This window comes from Monodelphis domestica, chromosome 7, assembly GCF_027887165.1.
Source record: "Monodelphis domestica isolate mMonDom1 chromosome 7, mMonDom1.pri, whole genome shotgun sequence".
NCBI classification, from domain to species: Eukaryota; Metazoa; Chordata; class Mammalia; order Didelphimorphia; family Didelphidae; genus Monodelphis; species Monodelphis domestica.
In genome coordinates, this window is record NC_077233.1 from 152,200,830 (window position 1) to 152,226,552 (window position 25,723).

At 35.8% G+C, this 25,723-nt stretch overlaps 1 protein-coding gene across 5 annotated transcripts in view; it reads right to left on the bottom strand.

The window, feature by feature from the left end:
- Positions 1-25,723, bottom strand: part of SLC44A1 (solute carrier family 44 member 1) — a 233,214-nt gene that overhangs the window by 202,560 nt on the left and 4,931 nt on the right. For 3 of the 5 annotated variants that reach the window (XM_056805885.1, XM_056805880.1, XM_056805883.1), the window contains exon 1: positions 7,507-7,714. The exons of the other annotated variants lie outside the window; for them this stretch is intronic. The gene's annotated coding sequence lies outside the window, so the exon portion shown is untranslated. Of the gene's footprint in view, positions 1-7,506; positions 7,715-25,723 lie in introns of those variants that run through there. 5 annotated transcript variants of the gene reach the window in all.

Below are 25,723 nucleotides of genomic sequence, written 5' to 3' on the forward strand. Positions count from 1 at the left end.
ACATGCTATACTACTGCTTTTTATAAAAATCTGTTACTTTGTGAAGATACATATTGCTTTGCACTCACAGTAAATCATGGCCAGGTTTGAAAAAGGAAATGGATCTCATTTTTTTGGTGAGAAACCTTTCCTTAGTTGACACTGTGTGTCAATGACTATAAGCTATATATTATTTTAAAATTTTTAATTTTTTTATTATTGTTTTTGCTTGCATGTGCAATATACTATTTCAGTTTTATTTTTTCTTTTTGTATTTGAAGCACATCACCAGTATTAAGAAGATTTTAACTTTTTTGATTTTGCAGTAATATAAGTTTAAGATACATTTTCCCCAATGTCAAAACATGCCCCAAAAGCCTTAGACTATAAAAATGATGCATGCCATTTATTATTTTTTAAAAATAATGAGACTTTGCTTAGTGATTCTGTCTGCTTCCAGAACAAGAAAATACAAAAAGAGTCATTGCACAGTGCAAAGAACCACAAAGCTAAACTGCATAGTGCCAATTGAGCACAAGGTCAAAGAGACCAACCAATACCAATGGGATTAATGAAATTTTGAGCCAAGACAAGAGGACTTGAACTTGTTTGGGGTTTGAGATTGCAACTGTTTTGACATATGTCAAAGGCAGGTCTTCCTTGTCCCACATTCTACCCAGTATCTCAAATTTGGTTTCTACCTGGCTCCTAAAATCCAGTCCCTATTCTGTCTTTCATAGTGTGGCAGTTTCCTGTAGTCTTGGCTGCAAATGGTTAAGTGAACTATTACTGCATTTTGTCCTACAGTCTTGAAGAATAGAAATTAATTTAATTGGACCTTAATACAAGGGCCTGTTAAAAATTTATTAAATTGGGCCCTGATTCAAGGACCTGTTATAGATTTATTTTCCTTTACTTAAATTTCTTTACACATAAGACTTTGATAGTCTATATTACATCCAGAAGTTATCTCTTCTCTTTTATTTGGATTTTTTTTTGTTTTTGATTTCTCTTGCCAATTGATTCATACACCTCATAACTCAGCCATGCATTCTGAAGTGATCCCTGTATTTTTTTTAACACCTTCTTCAGGAAGGAATATATTCTTATTCTAAAGTGCAAAGTTTAAATTATTTTTGAGAGTAATTTTAGGTTAAGAAACATGATACTTCCCCAAATCCAGAAAGTGAACTGTTTGGAGAAGGCACCATGAAGATGCCTGCAGAGCCCATATGCTGCACCAGAAGATTCGGAGTGAACTTTGGGACTTGGTGATTTGAACTGTGTGGGGTTGAATGCATTTGTTTTGTATGTATACACTTATGCTGAAGGGGACTGCCCCTAACTGATTTTTTGTCAATGTGCCTAGCAATCACTGGTTTTGCTCTCTTATCCTGTTATCCAGGAAGTCACTGACTTTCTGTCATTACATAGTTCCTGTAGATAGAGGATAAAGTCAGTGGAAGTTGAGGTTCTTGCTCTCTTCTTTTGGCATGCAGCCAGCAGTGATGGTGGTGAGTGGGGATTTTGAAAATGGCTAACCAGCCACGGGCACATGGTTTTTATTTTGAATCCTCTTTATTCCTTGATTTCTAATGATCATTTAATAAACCTCTTAAAATATAGTATTTTTATTATTAGAATATAATTTTAAATTTTACAGAGGGGAGGGATATATCAAGAGGTAAAGGGGTTAAGGTAAGGTGATATGGAATTCTTAGAACAAGATAGGGGAAAGATTTTTAGAATTAAACTCATATCCAGAATTAGGAGGGTACAATTGAGGGGATAAGGAAGGAACTTTTGGAAAGGCGGGCCAATGTGGAATTAGGAGGGCAAGGGGAGAGGATAAGGAGGAATTGGGGGAAGAGGTATGAGTTGGAGAGGCATTGTTCAAAGGAAATTGGACATTTGAAGAGGGAAATAGTAGGAAGAAAGTAAGGGGAACAAACAGTGAAGGGGAATGGAGTAGATGAAAATGCACAAGTAATAACTATGACACAATATAAAAGGGATGAATTCACCCATGAGAAGAAAAAGTAGAAAGGATAAAAGACCAGAAACTCACAATATATTGCTTACAAGAAACACTGAAAACGAGAGACACACAAAGGGGGAAAGTGAGGGGCCAGTGCAGAATATACTATGCCTCAGCTGGGATAGCAGTCATGATCTCTGATAAAGTTGGGGCTAAAATGAATATAACTGGAAGGCATGAACCAGGTAACTATATTATGTTGGGGGTGGGGGTGGAAGGATGTACTACAGATAATGAAGCATTATAAATATTGGATCTAAACCCAGAGTAATAGCATCCAGATTTTTAAAGGAAAAACTAAAAGAGATTCAGAGATTTGGATAACAAAATAATAATAGTAGGGCACTTTCATTTTCATCTCTCAGAACTAGATAAAATCTAACCAAAAAATAAATAAGAAACAAGTTAGGGGGATGACTAGAACCTTAGATAAGTGTGAAAAGGACTTTTTTATTCCTTTTTAATTTAACAGGGGACCTGGAGGTCCTCTTATCATAGAGATGTGTAGGGATTAACCAGCCTACAATGACAGAAAGTAGAAACCAGAGACAGGAAGGAGGAACCATAGAGACAGAAAGTGAGGTAGGAGTATAAAAGGCAGCAAGCCTTGGTTGGTTGGCCTGTCAGTTGCAGGGAAATTGACTGCTGAGTGTGAGTTGGCCGTTGGGGGTTGGTTGCTGGTGGTGTGGGTTGGTGATTAGTGTTTAGTTGCTGGAATATAAAAGTGGGTCTGAACTTACTGAGAGGACTTTTGGCTTTAGCCCTTAGAGGGCTTTTTGTCTTTTGGGGTTTTGGCCTTTGGTTTGGGATGTTAGGTTTCTCCCTTTCCTTGAACTTTTTGGAAGGTGGCTGAGCTTCGTTGATGGACCTAATTGGGGTTGGATTAAACACTGATTGGGTTGGTTTTGAGTGAGTGGATTGGGTTGGAACTTTGTGGGATGGTTGTTATTAGGGGTAGTTATAAGCAATTCTTGGTAAATAGAGGCAGTTTTAGATAGTAATTGTAGGCAGTATAGATAGTTATAGTTAGGTATTAGGAAATCTATTTCTCTACTTTCTTATATTTCCCTCCTTTACTATATTCATTTTATTATATTCTTTTACTATCTCTATTTTAATTAAACTAAATGGTTAATTATTACAAGCTGCTAGAAGTTTTCTTTTCTCTGGGATAATATTATTAAAGGAATAATATTAATTTACAACTCTACTATATTCTCATTAAAACTTAAGTTATTAAAAGCTGCTCTCTTATTTTGTCAAACCCCTATTTTAACCCTTATATAAATTAAACATAATTGTCTAGAAAGCCCACCCTCAACTGCATGAGGCTAGTAGCAGATCTAATCCTGAGTATACACATAATTCAAACATACTTTCTGGTGGGACAACAATGGTTTAGAGAATATAAATATTCCGCAAAAGTATTACTTTGACAAGTATATTTTAGTGGTAATCTTGCATTTCTGAGGGGTTGTGGCATTGGAACAAAAGTTCTATTGGATATTAACAAGCTGGAAAAACTTGCTTTTGGAAAGCGTATTGTCCTGACAATAGATTGTGTCTACTGCCTAAGGTCCAATCTAGTTAAATAAGGCTCTGATAATGTATGTTAACTGAAAACAAGAAGGGTTAAACTGATCAGATTAAATGCTAATGGAAACATGGAGAAACAGATCTAATGTTACATTGCTAGAGCCGCTGTGAATTGTTTTTTAGAAAACAAGATGGAAATACACATTAAGGTCTTTGGTCTAGGGATCCCAATACTAAAATTAGACCGGAAGGGCATTATTGAGAGGGTAAAATCTATGTATATGAAAATATTAACAGAAGCTTTATTTGTAATGATAAAATGAGTGCAAATAACACAAATGCAATGACTAGTAGAAATGACTCAATAGATCTGAATATGATGTATTGTATTATTTCTTTGGAAATGATGAATATTGGAAAAATAAAGAATTTAAAGGAAATATATGAAGAGATGAAAAGAGAATAAGAATAATATATATTATGATTACATTAAAAAATAACTAACAAAATCAAAAGAAAAAAGTATCAAAGTAAAACAAATCCAAAGGGAACTCAAAAGCAGAGGGTGTTTATATTAGCACACATATATAATTTACATTTTTAAACAAACTGTAAATAATGTGAAGTTTTTAGTTTTGCACATAATTTTTAATGCATTTATTTATTTAAATGTTTTTTGGTAGTGGTAGTAATATTGATGGTGGTTTCTAAGTATAATTTTTTTTTAATTAAAAAAATCTATTGGAACTTCCAGTTAGGAACAAGCCAATAGGAAAGTTGTACAGAACCAAATCCAGGTCAGGAACTTGCAGAGTTCAGACCAGGAGAGCAGTGATCACTTTGTCCTGGATCATACCACTCGAAACAATGAAATTTTATGGGTCCCTAGCCTCAGCTATTTACTGAAATCCTGGAATAACACATCCCTCAACACTAGAAGGAAGCAGTGGAAGTACCCAAGAGGATAAAAGTTCAGTCCAGACATTTCTACCCAGAAGTACATAGATCCCAGGCCTAACATAAAGTCCAAAGTCAGAAGGAATCTAAAAGAATGAGCAATAAAAAAATTCCATGCTAAAGAGTTATTATGGTCACAAGGTTGCCCAGGATAAACCCAAAAGAGAAATGACTAAAATATCTACAAGTGATATGGTCAACTGGAATTCCTGGAATTGATGAAATGAAACTTTATTTTTTTTTTAAAAGAGCTTAAAAATCATTTAAAAAACCAAATGAGTGCTGGGGGGGGGGGGGGGGGAGGAGTGATGTATGAGAACTATGGAAGAAACTTTTAAGAATAAGAAGTACAACAAAACCTTACCCAACAAAAATATCTCCCTAAAAAGTAGAACTGACTAAATAGAAGCTAATGGGTCCATGAGATGAGAATCAATTAGGAAGAAATAAAAAAGATTATATCACTATCATTAGGACCTAGTAGGGATTGGATAACAAATTTGCAGTTGACCATAAATAGGGAAATACATCTAAGTAATAAATATTTATAATATCACTTGAGTTTTATGAATTCTGAAACAAAGAACAAATAGTTTGGGATTTTTTATCAAAAGGCAGAAAGAAGCATTAAGTCCAAGAAAAAGGAGCCCACTGTTCAAATTCTCAAAAGATCCATTATTTTATCAATGGAGGTACCCCTCAAAATTTTGCATTGTGCAACCACTCCAGATTTACATGAGTTGCTCAGGCCAAATACCTCATCATTGTAGTCTTCTAGAAATAGGCTTTGATACTCTTAAGTTGGGCTAATCCTCAGATAGTTCTGGGGCTATATTAAAGGTTTTCTAGACTACAAAGGGCTGCTAGAATTTCTGTTCCATTGGCTTTTAAGAACCCAGTCTCACCCCCCTTCCCCCGCCCACTGCCCACCACCCCTCAGTGAATCAAAGAAGAATAATTTTTTAAAAATGAAATCTTTAAAGGGTATCGTTGTGAAAACTAATATACTACTAACATCATCTTAACTGGAAGTACTGGCAATAAAAAATAGGAAGTTATTATACAAAAAGTATTAAGTAAGCCAATAACCTCAGATATTGATACATGTTTAGTGGAATGCCTAAGTACAATCTTATCATTCTGTGCAGTTGAAGTTAAAAGAAGTAAACATTACACATAGAGCAGAATAATTTCTTTTTACAATAGACCCACACTTGAAGCACCTTATTACCTAAGCAAAATTCATAGTATCATAAATCTAGAATTGGAAGATGACTCTCAAAGTCCATGCAGTCTAACCCATTCATTTTACAGGTGAGAAAATTAAGGCCAATGGAGTTTATGTGAATTATACACCCAAGTAGTTATCCGGTGCTGGCCTTGAACCCAGTGCTAATGCTTTTTCCATTATACCATTATATATAAGTGGTCTACTAGATAATATCAGAAGAATGTAGCATCAAGTGTTGATCTGTTTTTCAAATTGGGCAGCTAGAAAAACATGAATATTTTTTAAATATGGGGGAGACAAAAAATGGATGAATATTAATTAAAATATTATAGGCATAACATATTCAAAAGGAGAAATTTACTCAACCTATCTCAAAGAGAACCTAGAGTAACATGCAGAAATATAGACTAAATACATTGGCCAATGAGTAACTTTTTTTATAGTTTACCATCTGTAGTCCTCCAGAGGTGTCACTTGGCTCTCAAAGGACAAGTAAGGTAAGTCTGGAGATGCTTGTCACTAGAAGGCTAGCTATCAGATGGTTAACTTTTTTCTGGCCACAGGCAGGGAAGGGTTATGATGATCCTCAGGTGCAGTTAAAAAGCACACTGATAAAAGTAATGATTTTCTGAAATGCATAGTTCATAGCTACTAAATGAACTGCAGAACAGCCTCTCTGAGCTCCTAGGTTCTCCCAGAGCCAGCAACAATACTGGATCAGATTCAGATCAGATACAGGACCACTTGACCCCCATTGCCTAGCCTTTACCACTCCTCTGCCTTAGAACCAATATACAGTATTGATTCTAAGACGGAAGATAAAACGTTAAAAAAAAAAATGGACAGCTAGGTGGCCCAGTAGAGAGCTGGATCTGGAGTCAAGAAAACCTAAGTTCAAATCTAGCTTCAGACACGAACTGTATGACTGGAAATCATTTAACCCTGTTTGTTGAGTTTCCTCATGTGTAAAATGATCTAGGGAAAGAAATGTCAAACTACTCCATCTTTGCCAAGAAAACCTCCAAAAGGGATCACAAAAAATCCAATATGACTGAAAAATGACTAAACAACAACAAATCTCCTTAAATAGAGGTCACTGAACATGGATTTGGAAAAACATTTTTGTCCCAACTCTGTTTAGTTATGTACCTCTATACTGTAACTGTAACTGTAACTGTAAAATCCAGAATCTCAAAAATGGAAGAGACCTCAGTCTAGTTAGTTTAATCAACACTTAAGCAAGACACTCCCCTAAAACATACTCCACAATACAGTTGCCCAGGCTTTGCTTTAAGACCTTGAAGGAGTCACACTATTTATTTATATTGAGTCAGTATGATATGGTAGGGAAAAAAAGCCAGAGCAGAGATAGTCATTAAGAATTATACTTTGACCTCCCCACTGGCATATAACTGTTTAATAATTGTTGACTGGATTTTTTTTTTATCAGACCCTGTTCCAATCCTAGTTCTTATCTTTACCATCTGGATGATTTGAGGCAAAATGTAAAAGGAGAGTATATAACTAGCTGTTTGCATTGGCTGGTACATCTATATATATGGAATATACTCAGTCCTCACATCTTTTCTTTTCAATTCAAATACTATCTTTTACATGGCAGCTTTCCTGATCCTTCCAAAAGCAAATGACCCTTCTCACCTTTCTCTCCAACTATTTTTTGTTATGGTTATTGGGAACGTATTTTATATAGACTTGTTTTTGGGGGGTTAGTTTTATTTTTTGTATTTATATCCCTAGTACTTACCACATAGTAGATACTTAAAAAACCGGTTCATAAACCTCTTGAACTAAATCTATATTCTGTCTGGCTTCTCCTGGTGGCCTTGGGGGTGCCTATGGCCCAGGAAAAAGGGCCCAGAAACAGGTCACTGAGCCCATGACAAGCCTCAGCCCCCAGGCTCCGGAGGTTTCCCTGGGTCTCACCTACAGCTGGGGAGCCCAAAGGGAATCAGAGGTCCACACCAACCTGGAAGTACTACCTCCACCACACCATTTTCCCACCTTCCTACAGGCTTCATGTGATCCAGGCCAATCTGCGCATGTGCCCTAGAGCAACTGTCCACCCTACCCCCACCCCCACCAGAACCATTTGAGCATGCGCTCTTCTCTTCCCCCCTCAACTTCCTCTCCCTACTCTCTGGCCCATTTCTTGTTTCTGGGATCCCTCCCATTAACTGAAGGGGTTTGACTAAATGGTCCCTTTCTCCTTTAAATAGCCTAAGGGTCAACCTTTATCTTGAAGGCTCAGAATCACTTTGAATATCCCTCCTGTTTAGCTCTATTTTTTTGTTTTCTGGTCTCCCCACACCCCCAACCCCAATCGCCAGCATTTTTAACCCATATTTTATGCGTAACTTTAACAAGATTTTTGGCCATTTTTAGTTTGAAGACTTTAACTCCAAATGGCTGGGTAAGTCAATCAACAAGCATTTATTAAACTCTAACCAGGCACTGTGCTAAAATCTGGTATACAAATAAGAGGGGGGGGGGGGGGGATGAATTGAGTGTGTTAAATGTTTCTGTAATGTTTGTTTCTTTGTTTTCCACCCTGACCTATCTTAGAATGGAAATCATTTCCAAGCCAGAAGAGCTATAAGAGCTTGGGGTTAAGTGATTTGTCCAGGGTCAAATAGCTAAGAAATGTCTGAGTCCACATTTGAAATTGTTTCATCCAACTATAAGTCTGGCACTATAGCCACTGGACCACCTAGCTGCCCCTCAATAAGGTTTTGGGTAAAAGTCTAAGGAAAAAAGTGAGAGTCAGGGGCTGACTGCAATGACTCTAATTAAGGGAATTTTTATTTAAGTGAGTCTATAAAATTTTAAAATGCTAAGCTGTGTGCTACAAACTCATGTAGCAATGAACTTCATGAAGGAAATTGGCTAGTAAAGGCACTCTCCCACTTACCTAAAGCTCATGCTAACAAATGGTCACACATTTTAATGCACTCAACCACCAACACCAGAGCTGTTTGGGAGTGAAGGATGGGAGATCAAGAAGATTGGAATCTATGGGTTCAAAATATCTGTGAGGGAAGCAATGAACCCCCCCCCCCCACCCAAACAATTTTGCTGAGTTGGTAGTAGGGAGAAATCTCTTCATTTTCCTTTTCCAAAGTATCTTCTCTCTTATTCCATTAAAATGTTCATCTCACTTTGTTAAACTGCCTGAAATTCCACTAATCAGTGGTTTATGCATCCCCTTAAAACTAGGGTGATATTCTGGGAGGATTAAGGGGGAGTGGGTCAAACCTTAATGTAATATAATTTAATCAGATTGTTTTTCTTCCTCCTTGCAAATGAGATCATGCTACTGTGAGGAAATGGAAATTTCTTTTCGGGAGAGAAGAAGAAAGTAATCTGGGTATATAGAGTGTCAAACTGCCAAAAAACTGAGGTGCTACAGAAGAAGGATTAAAGGGACATGAAGATTGAGGGGAAAGTAGAGAGGAGATGGAAGAGTACCAAAGAAAAATAATTTCAATATTTGGCCTGGAACAAACCCTATAGCACAGAAAGGCATACTTCCTTTCAAATAATCCCCTTCCCAGAGCAACCATAATTTAAAATAGTACCAGTTAATGCTAGGGTTCAGCCATGTTGTAGGTTAAATATAGACTTCGGTGGCCTGGCCTTGGGAACCTAACTATCATTTCTAACTTAATCACAAAGATAGGATTAACCCTCCCCTTATCTATTTTTAGCTAATTAAATCAAGAACTTAAAAAGAATCCCTACTTACAATTCAGTATGAGAGTTCACAAGCCACTTACTAGAGTAAACTCACACTTCCAAAGGCTACTGCCCCCCCACTTGGGCAGTGCTAGGCAAATTGAAAGACTGCCATTGGTTTCTGTGAAGGAGAAGTGACAGGAATTGACATGGAAAAAAAAGAGGATAAAAGAGGAAACCAGCATGGTCTAGAGAGATTCCTTTTCTGGCATTTGGAGAGACTGGTTCTGGAGATTCCTGCCTTTGCTTTGGAGGAGGCTGTGTTCGTGGAACCCTGGTTGAAGACACCACTGGGCCTTCTGGCTGAGGATTACTGGGAAATTCATGAGGAGACAGAGTCTTGGGGAAGCCCTGCTGGGGCTGAGCCTGGCTTCTCAGGAGAAGGGCTGGGAGATTTATTAGCATCTGTCTCTTTTTCTACATTTTCCCACTTTCACAACACCTCTGTAAATAAAGCTGCTGAAAGTCATTTTGACTTAAGCTACAATGTTTTTAAATCAGAGATTGCCATATTACTTTAGATTTCTCATATTTAGCATAAAACCCTAAATTAAACTCTTACATGACCATTCCCATGATTCCTATGGGGAGAAAGTATTCATTCCCAAGTTCCAGGCTATCAATTTCCAAAAGATTTTGGGGATATAACCCATGTTGGGAAATGGCCTGTGTTCTCTGTCTTCAAAGGCCCATTTGAATAGGAGGGAAATAGTATATTTTACAAATGGATTAACAGGTACAGAAAAACTAAGTAGTTTGAACAAAGGAGCAATATCTACTGAAATCTACAATGAAACACAATTCAGCTGTGTAATTATGATGACCAAATTTGACTTCAAAGAGAGGAGAAATATATCTTCTGTTTTGGGGAGGTAGGGAGTTAAAAGGATTGAACCACTACATAAAATATCAGACTTGGGTACTATGTTGGTAAATTTTTCTAAAATGTCTTCTTCACTTTTGTGTGTCCATAAAGAAAGCCAGGGGTGAGGTGGGGAAGGTGCACCAAATACATAAGGAACATTATCATGTTGAAACAAGATTAAATTTGTTCTGTTTAATCTAAAAGAGCAGAAAGAAGGACAATGGGGATAAATTGAGAAAAGGTAAATCTAGATATGTCAGCAAAAACTTCCTAACAATTATGGGCTGCCTGAAGAGATTATAGGTTCTCTCTTCATAGAAATCCTCAAGCAGAAGCTGGATGACTATTTGTCAAATACATCATAATGGGAAATTCCTTTTAAGTATGATTTGGATGGATTAGATGGCAAACCAACATGTTCCCCTCTAATTGAAATTCTAATGATTCTTATCCTAGTTTTGTTTCACAAAGCATTTTACATCTCTAAGACTCAGTTTCTTCGTCTGTAAAATGGGAATAATACTAGCATCAACTTCATAGGATTGTTGTGAGGCTCTGAGGATAATTTACCCAAGGAAAATAATGCTTGAACTACCCACCTTATTTATAGAGCTGTAGTGTGGAAAGTACTTTGGAACCTCTAAAGTGTCATTTAAATATTAGCTCTCAGGATTATCATCATCAATATTTCATCTCTTTCTCTATTTGTTACAATGGATGCTGTCTGGGAAGGGGAAAGGAAAGTATATATTTGGGGTCTGATATAATTTAATATAAAAACAAAAGATAGCAACAAAAGGAAAATAATTTTTTAAAAACATTTCTCAAATTTTTTTCTTTTCTGCATTTGATAATATGTGAAACTAATATTTCTTTTATTTGGGTCTTAAGTTACTTGCTATCATATACAATTTGTAGAGCTGCTAAAAGACAATTGACATATCATCTTTGGGGAAAGTATTCCTTATTTGTAAAAAAAAAAAAAGTTTAATATCAAAGGGACTAGTACAAGTCATATAGCATTAGGAAATTTTCTCCCAAAGACTATGTATGTCTATTTTTGTGACTATAAGGTCAAGTCCTATCTCTAATAGTTTGGTATTTTAATTTTGTTTTCTTTATCAAATAGTTTCAATTATAATCCAAACATGGAATTTTATTTATCTTATATGACCTGATCTGTAACAAGTAGTGACAACACCATGTGGTCAGTTATATTGAGAAAAGTTCAGTCATCACAAAATCAAAGAATCAGTAACCAGTTGATAACCAATTTTTTAAAAAAACTGTGTATTCAAGTTGGTCATGTCATAAATTAATGATATAAGGCTATATACTTAATATGTATGGTTATAATTAATAAAAACTCTTAAGGTAAGGATAACCAAGGAAGACTCAGGGAAAGGTTAGGCATCAGTCATTGACCTGGATCTATCATTTCTTGGGAAGATCTTCCTTATGGAAATTTCCTTCACTTACATAGATCTACAAATAGTCAGCAATTTATGATCTTAATTGCCTAGGAAACAGAGAGGCTAAATGATTTGCCTTCAGATCATAGAGCTAGCTACTATGGCTTGGAGGCAAGGCTTTAACTCAGGTCCTCCTGAGTTCAAGAACAGCTTTCAACCAACACACCCACCACCCCTGCCCATTCCAATACCATTCTGCCTATCATCAGTTTATAGCCTCTCACAAAATCATTTAAAACAAAAAGTAAACTTTTTTCTATTCTCCATTAGAATGATCCTCAAATTTCCCTTTATTCAGTGAAGGCCAAAAAAGTCACATTAAAAATAAGGCCACAATTTGACTTTTGCTAATTTTCCTCAATTTATCCTAATTGAGTTGAAAACTAATTCAGAATAGCACAGTAACTAAAATAAAGGTATGATTCTCTTCCATCCTTACTTGGCCCTTTTACACACCTTCAGGCTTCTCCATTAGTAGTCTGGAGCATATATGGAAGCTTGGGGTACATCCCATCCCTTTCTATCAAACCTCTTTTGTCACCACCATCACCCTAAAAGATACTAAAGTGAAATGGAAGATGGGTGGATAATCAAAGAAAACATTTGTGTAGCTGATCACATAAATGAGATAGTTTTAAATTATGTGGAGAAGAATGAGAAGGTAAGCACAACCTAATAGGATATGAAATAATAAGAGAATGTATAACTAAGGGGAAGGAAAGCATGAGTGGAAGAGTGGTAGGGAAGAAAAATACAGCTGCTTTAGATACACTGGATAGGATGAGTCAGTGAATTATGAAGGCAGCAAAATGACCAGTAGATGTTAATAACCAATGACAAAACATTTGCTCTCTCCAAATGACCTTTATTAGTTTTCCAGAATCTTAAAATAGCATAAAAACCTTTTTGTCAAAGGAAAAAATTATCATCTTAAATATTTCAATATTATCTTTACAATGTTAAATAATTTTATTTTAATAATTTCCATCAGACTACTTTATTATTGACTTGTCTACAGAAAGCTGTGGTATTCTTATTTCCTATTTAGTGACTATATTATACAGAACTGGTAGGAAGGAAGACTTACAGATAAAATAAATATATATTTAGCCTAAAGTCGGTAGAATATAAGCCTCATCCTTACCAATGAAATACAGATAAATATGAGAATGAATGACTTTTAAAATAAATGTCTATTGTTCTTTCAAGGGCATTCTTTAATTTCTTTAAAAAATCTTTGTTGTTTAATTTTTACAATTAATATAAAAATTAATCCAGAAATTGCCAGTGACATGCATAACTTTGTTATAAGAGAAAGTTCTTAAGTAGAAGAGCTTACAAATAATACCCATCAACTAGAGACATGTGGTCACAAATGAGCTTTATTACTCCTAACATAATACCAACAATCTCTACATCTTCTTTCCCATGTTCCTTTTTCTCATTCTCTCCCCTTCTCTTTTTTCCTTAGAGATGCTCCAAGTCAATTTTTCCCCTTCCTATATTAATTGGAATAAGGTGAAATAATGGATGTCACTGCCATGAGGTTAGCCTGGTACTTATCAAAGAAAATAGGGAAAGGAAGAGGGCAAAGTAACATTCATTATGCTTCTTACTGCTGAGATCTGCTTTATAGGCCAATCAGAGGGGCAAGAGGAAAAGAATAGCCTTAACCATATCAATCTTTTGAAAATTGGTGGTCTAGGAGCATCTTCAGGTTGAGAGGAAGGGTCTAGAGCAATCAGGGTAGGAGAAGCAGCTTTGACTACCTTACTACATATTCAGAGTAATATGCCTTTCCTCCTTTCTCCTTTCTGGACTAGTTTCACCAACCTTACAACAACAGAAACATTTGCTGCTGAAGAAATTCAACTATACTTTAAAAGATTCAAATTCTAAGAATGTTTCTCCTAAAGTAGTAGGAAATTTTTGGAGGATTCATGGTTTTAGTTTATTTTTCATTCACATGGGTTGATGAGGTTGTTATTGCTTTAATAAACCAAGAGCAAAGGCTTTATCTAATTTAAATCCATCATCTCTGGAGACTCCATCCCCTCCAAGTATACCCTGCATTCATTCAATCCATAAATATTTACTGGGCACCTATTGTGTTCACAGTGTCAAAGAGATATATAACACATGGGCTCTGCCCTTAATCATTCTTCCTCAGAAAGGATAAAAAGGATGTTGACTATTCATCTTGAGGTGCTACCTTCAAACAGTCAGAATCCTAAAACTTTTGATCTCATCACAAGCAAGCTTATAAAGAGAAAATGCAAGCAGTAGAGAAGGCTGGTTTACCCCTTTCATGTAGACATCAAGGTATTACCACCAGTACCACAGTACCAACAGCTGTTCTATTTCTTTTTTTTTTTTAAACCCTTACCTTCCATCTTAGAATCAATACAGTGTATTAGTTCTAAGGCAGAATATCAATAAAGGCTAAGGAATGGGGGTTAAGTAGGGTCACACAAGTAGGAAGTGTCTGAATCCAAATTTGAACCCAGGACTGTCCATTTCTGGGTCTGGCTCTCAAACTGGTTCTTAAGAACCAGTCTCTACAACCCACTTAGAACCCATAATCCTTCCCTAACCTCAATTCAAGGAGAAATTATGCAAAGAAAAGATTTTAAAATATGCTATATTTTAAATGACCAACTTGAAATTATTTCTATTATTTAATAGAAACATTTCTTCCTTTACCAAGCTCTGACCAGATAATAAAGGACACTCACCCTCCTTTAGACAGTCCACTTCATAAATGTCCTCTCTAAAAACCTGGTATTCAGCACTGAAAACAATTCAAACAATTCTCTAGATTATTATCTGGTCAGAGCTTAAATATGAGACCCACCTCACTGTGTGATAGGAACTCATCAAATTCATCAGTTCTTAATGATAGAATCACACAGTTTCACTGCTAGAATAGAATTTAGTGCTAATCTAATCCAACCCCCTAATTTTATAGATGAGTAAACTACAGCTTACACTTTTGCTATCAAAATAAAATTTAAAGAAAATCTGAGTAGCTTCATAAGCCCTCCTGTTCCTTTTTTGTTTATCACTATCTTATTATAAGCAGATGTTTCTACAAAGCATCGCTTAGAGTTACCAACGTTTAATATGTTGTTCTGAGTTTCTGTTCTTGGATTACAATATCCAGCTAGTTCTAAAAGAATCCTTCCACATCTGATCCCATATTAAATATAAAAATGATACATCTCATTAAAGAATTTTAAAAAATCTTCAACATTGAATTCTGCTTCTAACTCCAATAAAGCCTAACATATTTAGTACCAAACATATTTGGTAAAGGGAAAGGTAGCAAGTGTCAAGTACATTTTCAAATGCTAGATTTTATTTCAAAGCAATTCCAGCATTTAAAGTCTGCCTCTGTCAAAAAAAAACAAAACAAAACCCAAACCCTCTATTGTTCTTCACAAAATCTTCTAAAATCCATTTGAAAACATGCCTTTCTCTAGTAAGAACCTTACAGACATGGGATGGCATTCTCCTTTGAAGGATGCCATGCTGCAACATGTGGTTTGTAGAAGGTAAAAACTCTACTTCCTATGATAGTAAAGTAGTTAAGCTAAGTTCTGCATAAATGATTAAAGTACAAATTAATCATTTCTACTATGCAGTCATCAACTTTCTTGTAATAATTTTCTTAATAATTTCCAATTTCATTGCTATACTAAGCATACCACACATTCAATAAATATTAAATAAAATTAACAATTACATCATCCCCCCCAAGTCAGGATTTGATAGAATAAATAAGTTTTCCTCATTTTTCTCATAAATTTCTGTCCCACAATTGTGTCCGTCTCTGCTTTATACCTCTGGTTTATTCTATTTTTGAATAACTCTAATTATTAGGAAGGTTTGCCTTATACTAAATCTAAATATACCTCTCTCCTGTCACCCATTGCTTCTTTTCTGCACTTTGGAGTCAAAAAGAGAATTCCAACTCTTTGTTCAATATGCCCAGTTGTCACCACACCCCTTCCTTTGCCAAAATATGCCATGCCATCTGCCTTCAACCCTTTCTCATTAGGTATGATCTCAAAACCCTTCCTTTACCAAGCTCTGACCAGATAATAAAGGACACTCACCCTCTTTTAGATAATCCACCTCATGAATGTCCTTTCTAAAAATCTGGTATCCAGCACTGAAAAAAATTCAAACAATTCTCCAGATTATTATCTGGTCAGAGCTTAAATATAATGAGACTGTCACTGTCCTAGTTCCGGAAACTATACCTTAATGAAAATCTAAGATTGTATTAGTTTTTTTGGAAAGGGAGAGAATAAGAATTTATATAGCACTTATTACGTACCAGGCACTGTTCTAAGCACTTTACAAACATCTCATTTGATCCCCACAACAACCCTGGGAGGTAGTTGTTCTTAATATCCCCATTTTACAGTTAAGGAGTCTGAGGTAAACAGAGGTTAAGTGACTTGCCTAAGGTCACACAACTAGTAAGTATCTGAATTCCAGGCCCAGAACTCAAACCACTATACTACCTAGCTTCCTAAGTGTCTTACTGAGACATCCTATCAAATTACTGACTCTTATTGGGCTTGCATTCCATTAAAAATCCCAAAACCATGCCTCCCCCAGCCAGTACCTAAAGTTGTTTTTTAAAAACTCAAGTGTAAGGCTTTACACTTAACCGTATTACAAATTTTATCTTACTGGATTTGGTTGAGCATTTTATCATGTCAGATCTTTCTGCATTCCAAAATTCTCATCCAAAGTGCTAACATTCCTTCATTTGTGTCACTTACACATCTGATAAGTACACCATCTATGCCTTTATTCCTGTTAATAAAATATATTAGGACACTCGACTAGAGGTTTCCTTCCTGACAATAAGCCAAAGACTATTCTGAGTCCAAATATTCAAACAGCTCCAAAGCTAACTAGTTTTTCTATCCTCTAGACCATATCTTTTTATTTTGCCCCTCAAAATAGTATATGAGACAGTCAACAACTTTGCTAAACTCTATCTATAGCTCTCTCCTAACCTATTAGCCTAATAACTCTGCTGAGAGAAATGAGCATAGTCTGGTATGACATTTCTTGATGAAGCCAAACTCATACTTTATGATTATTGCTTCCATTTCTAGATATTCATTAATGATACCTTTAATAATTCACTTTAGAACTTTGCCAAGAATTGACATCAAATTTCAGACCTCATTCTTACTGCTCTTTTGAAGGAAAAAAAAATCAGAACATTTGCCTTTCTTCAGGACTTTAGCACTTCTACCACTGATAATGGCTCAGCAGCATATCAGTTCCTTGGTGGTTAGAAGTTCTCAAGGATATTCAGATGCTTTCCCTATTTATCTTGAATTTCAGCTTACTGTATTCATTTTTTTTCTGTCCTTTACAGTCCAAAGATCAAAACTCATTCTCCTTAGCAGAAAAAAATTCTCTGCCTCCCATGCACCTTGAGCGGCAGTTTAATCCTTAGATCCTCTTTTCCCATTATTGCTAGGGCAAAAAGTCTTGTTTGTTGTCTTGAGTTTTCCTTGTTAACTTCTAATTCTGAGCTTTTAGTAATATGATGAAATTGCTAGCTAACATTGGGAGATAGGAAGACTTGGATTTGAATCCCATTTCTGATACTTACCTGTGTGATCATGTTAATTCCCTTTACTTCTGGCCCTCAATTTCTTATTCTGTAAATGAGGGAAAATACCTCTAGTGCCTGCCTCATAGGGTTGTTTGTAAGGCTTAGAGATAAAATGTATAAGGTGCTTTGCAAACTTTAAAGCAATATTATTTCAGGTATTATTTTTGTCAATTGGTGCCACACATTTATTTATCTTCTATTACATGGTTTTACATTGGTAAAGCATTACATTGCTTCTTTGTTCTCTGTATGCCTTTCTAAAATCTAAGTTGATCTTTGAACTTTCCATATTCAGTCAGCAACAGTCTCTTTAGACAACTCACCCTTTTACTCTTCACTGGAATTGTTTCTGCTTGTTTCTTCAGAATTTTAGTTTTGAAAGTTTTCTTTTCCTTCTGAGCTTACTTCCTCCAGAGAAGTTTAGTTCATAAGATTCCACCCATTCTTTCTTTGAACACTTTGTAATTTGTTGTTTCAAAATGTAGGGCGCATGTCAGACTATGCCCAGCTTTACTGTCCTTTATTAGAAAATCTAAGATGGAGTGGGCTTTTCATTTCTACTTCAGTAATCAGTTGCTCCTTGATGGTGGAAATCAAGCCCAAAATATCAGTTCTTGTTCCTTCTGCTTTTTTTAAAAGAAGAAATTATCATTAAAGCTCAATTATTAGTTTCTCTGCCTTTGATAAAGAAAGTTCCAGCAGATGTCTAGATAACTAAAGTCCCCTATCATTACTATATCATGCACCTCCATATCAGTTTTATAATAATTTCCTGAAGTCATCTATTTTTTCCCCACCCCAAGTCTAGGTAGTCTGTAGTATACCCTGATGACAGTATTACTTGTTTCTGCCTTTGATGATTTTCATTTACCATGCTTCCCCACTCTGAATTTTGGATTTTCGCATATGAAGATAACTTCTCAACAGCTACTCTACACCTACCTTCCCTTCTTCTCCCCCTTGAATATACTTTAACTTGTAATCCTTTTGAATCAGTTATACCTTTCCAGAACCTTATTCCAGTTATGGTTTCCATTTCTCAAAGTTTTAGTAATACTTACTTGACTCCTTGAGTTAGGATGTTTAGTTCAGTTTTCTTGTTAGCCATTCTTTGTGTATCTATGTATAAATATAAATGCCATCCATATGTTTTACTGTTGGCTCCATTCATCATATTTGTCTCTGGTAAGTTTTGGGCTTCGCAACTGCCATTCTTCTTTCTCCACTCTAACTCTATGATATCTAGCTTGGTAAATATAAAAAGGTTTCACCTTATCTCCTTTTCTCTTTTAAATTTTAAAGCTCTTGATTTGAATTGCAAGACCACTGACAAATACCTGCACACATAATTTTTTTAAAAATCATTTCTGGTTAAATTTCATCATGAGCCTGTTATTCCTATATTTTAAGGCATGGCCAAGAATATCCAAAACCCATTCTCAGACTCCATCTTCTTAACCAGCTGTTCTTTTCCCAACTCTGTCTTTCTCTTCTAAAGAACTTGTCTTTTATGAGCAGCTGTGAAGAAATAACCACTTGCATTTCTAAGGCTTTCAGCATCTTGTCCAAGACTTCATAATCTTTAGAAGGATTTTTCTAAATGCCTTCCAGCAGTATTGCTTATATCTATGTAAATCATCAGAAGTCAGGATCAGTCAGTCAGTCAATAAGCATTAGGTGTCTGTCATATGCCAGGCACTATGCTAATAAGCACAATTAGTCAACAGGTTTGACTGGTCTTGGCTTTCAGGTTCTCTGTCAAGTTCCAGACACATGCCCAGGAAGGTAACAGACCTCTCCAGTAGCTGAATTCAAACTCTTCAAAATCAAACTTAAAATTTCCCTCCCATCATTGCTTCTGTGTGAATAGTATTTTCCTAACCATGAAAATCTGAAACTCTATCATCTCTGTTATACCTAATATATCTAGTAAACCACCAAATTATTTCCATTTTCCCTTCAAAATGTCTTTTATGAGATATAGATTTTTGAACCTGGATGAAGTAGAATTCTGATTTGCCAGACTATTTAGATACACATTGGGGGATGCTTATCATCATCATCATCCTCACTACTGTTGTTGTTCAATAGGGACAGGGGTTGGGTTTTTTGCCCAGGATCACACACCTATTATGTGTCAGAGGTGGGATTTAAAGACAGGTCTTTGTGGTTTGAGGCTAGATCTCTATCCACCACACATTAATGAATCATTAAAGCATCACAATATGGCAGTGGTATAAAATAAAGATTAGAAAGGACAGAGATTGGAGACTGGTAAATCAGTTAGGAGAATATTGAAAAAGTCCAAGGAGGTGGTCATAAGAGTCTGTCTGAGGTTCAGCACTATAAAAATTCAAGGAAAAGGATGAATGTTAGAGATGCAGTATAAAGATAAAATGGTGAGAACTTAACTTTTTTGACTTGGGAAGTAAGGGGAAAAGAAGTGCCATACATATAATTTTAAAATGCCTTTCATATATCTGTGTTGCTGTTAGCCTTTTGGGACCCCATTTTGGGGTTTCCTTGCCAAAGATACTAGAGTGGTTTGCCAGTTCCTTCTCCAAATCATATTACCCCTGAGGAACTGAGGCAAACAAGGTTAAAGAAACTTACCCAAAGTCATACAAGCTAGGTAAATGTCTGAGGCCAGAATTAAACGTAAGAAGATGAATTTTCCAGACTCCAGGCCTAGCAGTCTATCCACTGTTTTCAATACCACCTCCAATAATTACTGGAAAAAAGTCTTGTAGCTAGAACTCTGGGTTCTGGTCTTTCCTTCCCCAAAATCATTTTGCATATCACTTCATGATAGATCTTCCTTAAATTCCATTTTCATTATGCCACAAAAGGCTCCTTATTTTCTTTCAAGGACTTAACTCCCTGTTTTGCACAGATATCTGTGAATATCCCTGTATATATCCCTTGCCCAATTGTCATGCAGCTTCAATTCTAGTTAAACCAGTTCCCTCAGGAGTAAGAAGACTTGTTTTTTAACACAAACTTAAGAAAAACAGAATCTAAAGGCATTATTAAGTGCAAACTTTCATTCAGAGCATTCCTATTCTCATCTGCAGGTTTTCTTTCATGTTGATCCCATTTAGCATGGCTCAGATCTGACCTTTTCTATGGAATGTATGATGCCCATTCTGAGTCTCCTCACTCATCTCTCAAACTCAACCCCTACCACCATCATAGACTATACCATACATCTGAATGTTGAAATTGTGCTGTATGGTTCACTATTGTTGGGGATAGGTATCACGACAAAGAAAATGACAAAAGAGTTAAAAAATCAGCCTTCGTTTTAGGATGCTCAAGTGACAGATATTATGTTAGAAGAAATTAAGTTCTGATTTATTTATAGCATTGTAATTAGATGTTTCCACTAAGTCCCTCTTCTGAGTTACGGCATGGAGGTCATGTGATACTCTCACAGAATATGACAGGAAGAAAACAAGCCCTGACCTGTTCTTCTAAGCTGGAAAACCTTCAAATATAATCCTGGCAAACTCTTCTGGTTAGGCAGATTTCAAGGTTGTACAGCATTTTACTAATATTATTCCATTTAAGCCTTATAGGCAACCCTGTGGACCAGGTCTGGTGGCACATATCTGTAATGCCTGCTTCTGAGGAAGGCAAAGGCCAGTGGATCACTTGAGTAGAGTGCCGAGCTATAGTAGAGCTAAAGTTAATTAGGTGGCTCCCATCACTCTTTTTCCCTCCCTCACTCCAACTGTGGAGGTGGAAAGAGTGAGATGAGCAAATCAGTACAGGCTGGAAACGGAGCAGCCCAGAGTTTCCATGCCTATCATCAGGGTGCAGGCAGTCTTATGAGAGGCTGCTGCACTTCCACTCTGGGTAAGAAAGGGAGAGCTGCTACTAGTACAACTACAACTACAACAAACACCCTTCATTACAATTCCCATTTTACAAATAAGAAAGTGCCTACAGTTACACAGTTAGTGTCCAAAGTGAGATTCAAATGCAGATGCTCCTGACTACAAGTACTGAACTGTTTAGCAACTCAGGCAATGTAAAGTGAATAGAGTACCTAGTTCATGTCAATTCAAAGAGTATCCTGAATGAAAATGGAGATACTTGGGGTCCTAAAATAAAAAGTAATCAGATCACAACTATATTCTTGTAAGTAAGCACAGATCTCATCCTCAATTGCCTGCAAACCACAGATCTTTTTAAAGTACCAGAGAGCTTCTCCTATGATTGATACTGGTTTGAAAGATTTGTCAAAATATATAAGGGCGGCAGCTGGGTGCTCAGTGGATTGAGAGCCAGGCCTAAAGACGGGAGGTCCTGGGTTCAAATCTGACCTCAGACATTTCCCAGCTGTGTGACCCTGGGCAAGTCACTTGACCCCCATTGCCTAGCCCTTACCACTCTTCTGCCTTAGAACCAATACACAGTATTGACTCCAAGATGGAAGGTAAGGGTTAAAAAAAAAAAAATATATATATATATATATATATGAAGGAAGAGTAATAATACCTGCATTTTCTAGGCTTTGGGAATTTTGCCACAGTGATATCTTCAAGTAAGGATAGAGAAATTCCAAATGATCTCTAACCCTTGACTTTTTCTTTCTACTACTTACTAACCAGGAAGACATTACTCAGAGTAGATCACTGCAATGACCTGAAGTATCTTACCCTGAACCTCCTATTTTCTGTGGCTAATACATTTTTATTAGAGCCTCTGAGGCTTTAAGGATAGAGATCAAAGTAGCTATGAGAAATTATTAACTAATCAGAATTTTTAAGGACCTTTCTAAGGTGATAATGTTGACAACCAGGTATCTCTCTTTCTCTCCTTGATTTGGCAACCTTTCCCTCTCTGTAGCTATTTCTCAGCTTAACACCTCTCTCTTCATGTGTCCATTTTCTTTTCTTCATCTCTACAACTATTTAATTATTAAAGCTCCCTGGGAACATGAAGTGTGTCTCTATTCCTCAGAGTCAAAGTACTCTTGCACAAGAGACACAAGGGTAAAAATTGCATTTATTAAGTTTTATGTTCCCTATTCTTAATTTAATATACATGTGCCAGAAAACAATGTTTCCACCTACCAGTTATCTACATATTTGGCAGGATTAAAAATAATAATCTCTATCTTTTAGAGTTTGCCCTTTAAGATTCTTTTTTAAAAATGTTATAGGAAGTTTGAAGGAGCAGATAAAAACATTAAAATCCTTAAATGAAATTTATGGTACCAGAAAATTTTGATAAAAAATAGCCCTTATTATTAACATAATAAAAATTACATTTTGGAATTCAATGATCACTTTTTAAAATTCTAAGTCTAAAAGAAAAATCTAGGATTTAAATTAAGGATTGGAAAGGACTATCAGAGTACCTGAATTCAAATATAATTCAATACTAATAGGATCTTGGGCAAAGTCAGTTCACATTTTTGGGCTTCAGTTTCCCCCTATGTAAATTTAGAGGTAAATTAAATGATAAGTCCCTATGTGTGAAAGAAAATGAATAACTGCTAATGTATTATCCTAAGCCTGCATCCTTAGTGGATCAATCCCAACTGATTAACTGCGTTAACCAACACTGAAGAGCCAATGGACACTGGATGTACATTTCTTCTCAGTTATGAAATCCAACTACTTCCTTATATCTTGATGGAAGGAAGGGACCCCAAAAGACCTTTAGACATAATTATATATAAAAAGGTGAACAAAAAGCAATATCAGTATGTTCTTATACCCCTTGCCCATTACCATTTTACCACAATAGTCACAATATTTCTCTTATTTTCCTTTCCAGACTTTTCCTATTACTTGAACATGAACATTTTTCTAAATATCTTAATTTCTTTCAGTTTATTTTCACTTAACACAGTAGTTAATATAATAATTATAATATGTAATATAACAAAATAATATGGAATCTCAGAAGCCATCTATTACAATTGGTACAACAATCCCCAACAACTGTCATTCCGTCTTTGCTTGAAGACTTTTATTTTATAAGACCTTCACTTGAAGACCTCTAGTCTACCTTAAAACCGATGCCTGCTTCTGTATCATCATAAGGGTAGAAGCAGCAGCACATTAAAAGGCAGTATAATATGGCTGAAAGACTGCAGTACTTAGGCAAGTTGGATCTGTTTGCTATACTGCTGACACTAATTAGCTCTATGACTTCAGACTAGTCACCACCTCTGAGGAACTGTTTCCTCATTTGTAAAATGATGGGATTCATGATCTTTAACATCCCTTCCACCTCTAAGAGTCTAAGTAGATTGAAATATTTAATCTTTGAGTATGTATAGAGACTCCCCAATAGCTTCTCAGAGATAGCTGGTTTTCCAAGTCAAGATATATGCAACAAGAACCAGGAATTTACCTTTGTGGTCTAGTCCATTCCCAACCCAATGGCATTTGTTAAAGAAATACTAAGTCATGAGGGGATGTTAGCAATCAAACTGTGTTCCCTGGACCTGGGGACATTATCTAATACCATTTAGTTTCTGGGAAATAACCATAACAGATTTGGTAGCCTGGTACCCATTATCTAGTAAAAGGAGATATGTGGCAGCAAAGATTCTTAAGATTCTATAAATTCAAGAGATGCTACTCTTCATAGTAATCATATGTCTTAACTCATGAATTCTACATATTCTCAGTTTGGCTAAAAATTCTCTGTTGGGCATTAGATACTTGCATTTTTAAGATTTGGGATCCTGACTGCTACATTAAAATGTTCTAATCTTTATGACATCACAATTTACTTTCTGTTTGAATAGCTCTTTTATAGAAACAGGACACCAGATGTAACATAAATTCATGAAGGATTCATTAATTCATTGGTGTGGAGAGGCCCTCCAATTATGACGACTATAATTCCCCTATCACTTAAAAAGCAATCTTTGAAAACTGTTATATTTGAAAAACACCAACCTTTGGTCAATTGGTATTGAGTGTTTGCATTTATAGCTAGATAGGATGATCAAGTGACAGAAATGGGATCTAAAATCAGACCAGTACCAAAAGCCTTTTCTGATTCAAAGGGACCTCCCAGGCACCTCCTTACCATGATAAGGCATGAGAGGACAACTTTAATGGAGGAAAAGAAGACCATACAGCACAAATACTTCCCAGGGGGGGCAGAGTAGTAATAGCAAATACAATTTGAAAATCAAATGTGAATGAAAAGTATTTGTTAGTGATTGATACTAATGTCCTATATCTTCATTTTTACTGGCTACAAATCCAAAGTAATAAAATGATGATTGGCATCCCAAGATAACAAGATTATGTTAAAAGCTAGTCAAAATTCATAGGTTCCTTCTGATTATTTTTTGAAATCATTCTCAGGACAGAAGGCAAAAGAGAAGATAGCTAAACAAACACTTCAAATTTAAGAGCTCAGTCTGAGCCCACTGACAGATACTATTTTTCCTAGTTAGGCAGGCAGACAAGGGGCAGTTTGTTCAACTAGAAAGATTCTCCTCTATCCTCTCACAATTTCTAAGGTTAGAACTGAAGGACACAGAACATCAGAGGCCTTACAAAATCTCCTGGTCTCCACAATACTGCTGTGAGAAATAATGATCTAATCATTAGCAACAAAGACTTATGGCAATTTGCTAAGTAATCTTTCCAAAGACTCTTCCATTCAAACTGGTTTCTCAATAGGAAGTAGTGTTTAATAAATCTGAAGATTTACCTGGAGAACTTTGAAGCTTAACATAGCAATTGTTAGCAGAATTTATGTGGTGGTCTAACAGAACAAAAGAAATATGGAGCTACGGGAATGGTTTTTAAAAGAATTTGAGGAGGGTTAATCCCACCAATTCAGAAGAAACTTAAACTTTTATATTTTCTTGCCATTCAACATGATTTAGGTATAAACTACCACTTCTCCTTTTCACTTCCTTATCTGCTCATAGTGACTAACTTATAGCTACTTCCATTGAACACAAAATGTAATAAAACAGCTCTTTAAGAGCTATCATAGAATTAGTAGGCCTTCGATTTAAATAGATGTTCCCAACTTGATACTGAACATTAATACGCCATGTATTTTGTTTACACTTTTCCAACAATTAGTTTGCATGTATTTCATGAGAAACTTCTCTTCAATCTAAATCTTAGAACAAAGTAATAATTTTGTTTTGTCATACAAAATATTGCCACCAAACATTCTGCAGGTTTGATTCTCCACTGAGATCATGTTGAATTTATGTCTGAATCATCATGAGACATAAATTCAA